Raw genomic sequence first — 6,368 nt, 5'->3', positions numbered from 1 at the left:
AAGTGGAGAGAAAATGTTTTGAGAATGATGTACAAATGCGCTTTACACAATTGATGTGTGTATGGATTGCGATAACAGTTGTATGAGCCCCTAAATAAAATGTTAAAAAAAATTAAATTAATTTAAATTTTTTTAAAAAGAGAGAAGATCCCACTTCTAACCCCACCAGCTCAAATCCCAGGTTATTCTTGGAGCCTTATTTCTCAGGCATCTCACCTTCTTCCACCCCTGCAACCACACTGGTGTCCCTCTGTGTGGGGTGAGGAGAGGAAGTGATCCAAGGAGCCAAAGCTAGTGCTCTGTCTGAAGTTCCTTGGGTGAGGAATTCCATGAAGCATCATCAGTTGACATTTCTGATTCATAGTGCATGGCACCCTCCCCTCTCACCCATTTCCATGGAAAATTAAAAGTTGTTTACAAAAACAAATTTGAGGGACAAGCGGAATGTTGACAACATTGCTCACGGGTTTGTCTTAACCATGTGGCTTTAATAGAACTACTGTGAAGAAAAAACTCCACATAGTTTATGGGAAAAATAAAACAAGATGAAGTCCTCCAACAACTAAAGACAGTTTTGTTTTGATTACTTGTATTAAAATATTTACAGAAGAGAAGAGAAGCCTGAAGCCCATAGCCTTTCTGGCTGAAGCCAAGAATTTCAGGTGGATGAGCAACGAGGAAGCGAGCGGAGGTTCCACGGGTGAACCAAGGGGCCGTGTGTCTTCATTTGGGTCAGTCTCCTGGACGTTGTGAGAAGAGGACACGGGACTCCAGAGCTCCTAGGATCAAGGGGACTCGGTCGTTGGAAGAAAGAACCATAGAAAGTGTACACAACGGGCCACTAGAGGGGAGGATGTTTGTACCAGAGACGGAATGATGGAGAATAGCCGCAGCAAGAGTCACCAAGACAAGGGAAAAAGCAGCCGACCAGGCGGCCAGCCAAGAAGGGGAAGGTCAGGGCGGGACTGGATCAGCCATGGCGTTGTTTGGCCATCAGGCTGCTCAGCCTTGGCAAGGAGTGCAGCTGAGCCCAAGGCTCCGGGAGGTAATGCTCTGAAGGAATGGTTTTTGTGGCAAGTATGTAAAATCAACATGACTAAAGATACAAACAGGCCAACATGTGACACCATGTATAAAGAAGCAATTAATGCTTGATTAAAGCAGAGATCAACCACATTAGATCATTGAAGTTTTCTGAGCCATAGAGTCTCTGTTATAGCTACTCAAGTCAGCTCATGGGCCCAAAGTGGCCAGAGACAATAGCAAACAAACGGATATGGGTGATTGCTAATAAAAGTTTATCTAAAAACAATGAAATTTGAATTTTTATTCTGCCCATGTGTTGCAAATATTATTTGGGGGCTATGAGGGCAGGTTTTTTCCCCAACCATTTAAAACGGAAAGGATCCTTCTTTGTCTATGGAATATAGGAAGAAGGCAGTGGGCCACACTGTGGGCCATAAGGCGCTGATGCTGGTGTTAAACAAATGAAAACACAGAAATGAGAGGGTGATGGAGAAGTATGGTGGAAAAGTCTTAAAGTCTACTGAAATTCAAATTCAGGCAAAAGTTAATATCTTAAGTAGATGCATCTGATGTAGATAACAATTTGTCCCACTTGCTTGGATAGTCAAAGCATTTTTATTCTTTAAGGTATTTCTCTCAGGTTGAAAAGCATAACATGTCAACCAAAAATCAAGCCAGTTGTTGCTGAGTTGATTCTGACCCACAGCAACCCAGTGTGTGCAGAGTAGAACTGTCCGTTAGGGCTTTCATGGCTGGGACCTTTTGGGAGTCGATAGACAGGCCTTTCTTCCTCAGTGTCTCTGGGTGTGCTGGACCCTCCAACCTTTGCATTAGTACCTGTGCACTTAACCTTTTGCACCATCTAGGAGCTCCAAGTGCAGAATGTAAGTATTTTATATCTATATATCTATATCCGTATTAAATAAAAATAAGTGTAGTTCCATCTGTCCATTTATTTATTTCTGAGTCGGTCTTTTCTTTCGGCTTCTGGAGACCTGGAATGTGACTAAAGAGTCAGGTGGGGCCATCCCAGTGATCATCTCCACTCACCACAGGTGCTACTTAGTTTCGTACTGTCTTGGAGTGATTTTTTGTTATGTTTTCCTGCAGTTGTTTTTTGTTATGATTCCCTGAAGTTGCTCTTCAAGGAGAATCCTGCACAGCTGTCCTCTGTGGGGGAATTATAGCTCATACTCGGATGAGGCACAGAGATCACTGAATTGGACTGAAACTGATTCTTGTAGCTGATTAGGTGACTTGCAAGCTTCCTTGAAGCCAGACTGAGCTTCACAAAGCAGCCTCTACCTTCCTTTCCTCCCAGTCCCTCCATTTCCTAAGGATCAAGCTTGGCCATAGTCTACCCCCAACCATGGAGTCTGTTCCCACTAACAGTGACCCTATAGGAGACAGGAGAACTACTCCATGGGTGTGTTAGTCCAGGTAGACTACAGAAACAAATCCATAGACACTCGTATGTGTATAAGAAAGATCTGTATATAAAAGAACAATGGTATATTCAGAAAATACCCCAGCCCTATCCAGATCAAGTCCATAAGTCCAATATTAGCCCATATTTCCAATACCAGTTTATAAATTCCTCTTCAGACTCATGCAATAGATGCAATGATGCTGAATGCTGGAAGATCACAGGCCAGTGGGTGGGAGGTCTTGTGGATCCAGTGGCGGTGGAAGCATCTCAGCGCTGGCGTGGGTCTCCATGTGGCTCCTCCAGCTTCAGTGCTCTGGTTCCATTAGTATAGCACCGTGTGTCTTGTCAACAAGAAGACCAAGCAGAGAGCTTGGATCTCACCTCCAGAGAGCTGTTTATCTCCTTCACGCCTCCAAATGAGGTCATCAAGCTGCGACCTCATTGACAAGCTAAACTCCACCTCTTCACTCTTAGTAGTCTCAAATTGACACCAGATTATGTCACTACCACAGTGGGTTTCTGAGATTATTAACTCTTTACGGAGTAGACAGCCTCGTCTTTCTCCAGAGGGGCCACTGGAGATTTCAAACTGCAGACCTGGCAAGTAACAGCCTAATGTGTAACCTCTATGCCACCAGGGCTCTTTCTGGGACATGGTATAGGTTCCTAATGTTTGCTAGTTAAGTAAATGATTGGAAGATGACATGGTTGAGTCAAATAAACAGATATTGTGGGCAGCCACACTGCATGCCTCTGTGCTTCTAGAATTGTAAGACATCACAAGCTGCAGGTGTGGCAGGCCTGAGCCACAGTATTTTCAGTCGCTGTGAATGCATGCAAAAGCTGGGCAATGAATAAAGAGACTAGATGCAGCGGTTCTCAACCTGTGGGTCGTGACCCCTTTGGGTGTTCGAACGACCCTTTCACAGGGGTTCAATTCATAACAGTAGCTAAATTACAGTTCTGAAGTAGCACCTAAAATAATTTTATGGTTGAGGGGGGAAGGTCCCCACAACATGAGGAGCTGTATGACAGGGCCGCGGCATTAGCAAGGTTGAGAACCACTGCAAGAAGAATCGATGCATTTAAATGTTGGTGTTGGCAAAGAATGGTGCAGAGACTAAGCCAGGCTAGAGGAACAAACACCTTTGCCTTGAAAGAAGTGCAGCTAGAATGCTCTTTAGAAGTGAGGACGGGAGACCAGTCCCTGGAGAAGGGAATGGTGAGCAGATCAGTGAGAATGAGGAAGCTGCTCAAGGAGCTGGATGGACAGGTGTCTACAACAATGGTCTTAAATAGAACAATTGTGCTTTGTTCTGAGGTCACTGTGAGTTGGAACTGACCTGATGGCACCTAATAGCAACACGAACAACGTATTTGGAAGAGGCAGGCACACCGTCTCATCCATGGCCGGGTCGTGATTATAAACCCTCAATGCAAAACGAAGGCACCCCGCATCCGGTCTTGTCTTCACTAGGGGACAAGGCTAGTGTGCAATTGCATCATGGAGGAGTTGGGGGACACGTTCAGTGAGACAGGTCCAGCCTCAGATGAAACCCCCATGCTGTAGGTTCCATTCCGACTCATAACGAACCCATACCCCAGAACAAAGCTCCCTCATTGCGTTTCCCAGCTTGTACTATGTATAGAAGCAGACTGCCCCATCTCGCTCCCATGGAACAACTGGCGGATTCTAACCATTGACCTCTCGCTTAGCAGCCACATCTTCTAACTACCATGCCACCAGGTCTCCTGGATACCTGCTAGAGGCCTCCTAACTTGCACCACCTCACCTACCCATCTTGGGGTCCTTCAGGATGTGGGTTGAGGGGACAGGTGGGACAAACACCTGGGGATGCTAAGTGGAAACAGCTTGCCCCGACTTCAGCACATTGGGGTCAGAGAAGCCAGCAGACTTCTCTATTCAGTCATCATGGGGAAGAAGAATAATTGCACATGTGATCACTGAAATCTGTTTCCCTGCCAAGGGCTCACTGTCTGGCTTGAGCGGGGTTTAGATTCTGCAAATTGGCATTTGGGCCACAGTGTTTTCCCGGGCGAGTGTCAGAGCACGGGCGATCAGCTCACAGTCGTTCCTGGGCCCACGGCGTCCAGAGTCATCGCAGAGTTGGATTGCAGGCTGTTCATGTGGCTGCAACGTTTCTTTTACAAGCTTGTACAGAATGTCAGAAGGAAAACTTTAGTTTGCCTTTTTTTATGAGGAAAAAAATGCTTTGTACATCTAAAAATCGAAAAGACAAAAAGCTGAAAGCATTCCCCCTCTCTCCCCCCACCCCCCCAAAAAATCCTCTAAGAAGGCTTATTCTTGCTAATCATAAACATCAGGTATGTAGTGATCAAGCAATTTCCTGGCAAGCCATACTGTAAGACAGGTCTGGAAGGGTTTTACAAATGCTGACTAGTGCATGAACCACAGCCCGCACCAAACCTTCATCGTCTAGAAGGGGTAGCGCCATTTCCCATGCTCTCTGGGAAGGCTTTGCTCGGCAGGGAAACAGCCATCGAGTAATCTGAGTCTAAATAGAAAATGGAACCATATGTGGGAAATGGGGTTGGAAAGAAGCCCTGAGCATTTGATAAACATTAACACGAAGTCAAAGGCTATCCAGCGTCTCTATTGGTTGACCTAGTGTAAGGAGAGCTGACCCATGGGCTGGGCTTAAAAGCCAGTGCAGGAACATGGCCATGGCAAGAAACTGGATTGGGTCGATTCAGTAATTAGGGAGTGTCTTAATAAGTTGTATTTACACTGCCTTCGCTAATACAAAGCAGACAGCCAGGCCTGGGAGAGGCTTGCTTATATATCAGCATTTAAATCCACAAGGTATTACATAAGCTACCAAGTCGCAATAACAAAAACAGTGCATTTTCCAGAATCCCTGAATCAGAATTGGAAGGGACTTTAGAGGTCACCTTGTCTCCATCCCATTCACGGGGATGGGTACCTCTCCCTTTAAATAGCATTGTTCTGCCTCCCCTCAGTGACTTACACACTTTCCTGGACAGGAGGCTCATCACCTTCCTTTTTTTCTGTTTGAGTGATTCTTGCTTCTTCTAAGTCTAGTATATTCTGAAGTGCTTTAAGTAGGATCATTCCTAAGACATCGTCCTTAGTCCCTGGCCCTTACCCACCCCTCTCACAGTTAGCGTCTGTGTTTAAATGCCCTTTCCCTTTAAGGGCAATCCACAAGGCTCAATCCAGCTTGGACTGGCTGGCAAGTCTCTGAGAACATGTAGTTCATTTCCTCTGGAAATTTCTTTAAGAACCATAGGCATCCACATCTTCACTAGGTTAAGTAGGTTGTTTATTGACAAGGTGGGTTCCAAAACCCAACCTAGAGTTTCAGAGGCTGTCAATCTTTCTGAGGGCAGACAGCTTCATCCTCCAAAGGAGCAGCTGGTAGTGTGGGACCATCAACACTGCAGTGCTCAGTCCCCGTGTCTACCTGACAGCACCACTGCGCCCCCCCCAGTGCCATGCAGCAGACGCTCACAGGTGCCTCGGCTGAACCATCTTTGCCAGTCCACAATTTTGGGATGTTTGGAGGCCTCAGGTCCTCTGAAGGCCTACAACTTTCTTAGTTTTATTTAGAGCAGGGATTGGCAAGAATCTGAGACGAAGGAACCAATCCTGTCCCTCATAACTATTTAAAAATTATTCGAGAGCCACAAATATATATTTGTTCAAGCCAGTGAAATCACCATGATCTCCATAATATTTTTAAATGTTTTCCAGTTTTATTCAAAGCTACATGCCCCTAACACAAGAGCCACCCCTGGCTCGTGAGCCGCAGTTCTCCCGTGCCTGATCTAGAGGAAAGGGCTTTCAGTGCTTGTTTGTATTTGTGTGCTTGTTTTGACTTTACCCCCAGGGTCTTGGGTGGGCTCCCAG

At 45.8% G+C, this 6,368-nt stretch overlaps 1 pseudogene; it reads right to left on the bottom strand.

The window, feature by feature from the left end:
- Positions 1-3,863, bottom strand: part of LOC115868137 — a 28,116-nt pseudogene extending 24,253 nt beyond the window's left edge.
- Positions 3,864-6,368: the final 2,505 nt, after the last annotated feature.

The sequence above is a fragment of the Echinops telfairi genome, unplaced genomic scaffold (assembly GCF_000313985.2).
Source record: "Echinops telfairi isolate 266 unplaced genomic scaffold, ASM31398v2 ScPeMD7_7;HRSCAF=31, whole genome shotgun sequence".
NCBI classification, from domain to species: Eukaryota; Metazoa; Chordata; class Mammalia; order Afrosoricida; family Tenrecidae; genus Echinops; species Echinops telfairi.
The sequence above is the reverse complement of the archived record's forward strand: the minus strand, read 5'-3'. Positions and strand labels throughout refer to the sequence as shown.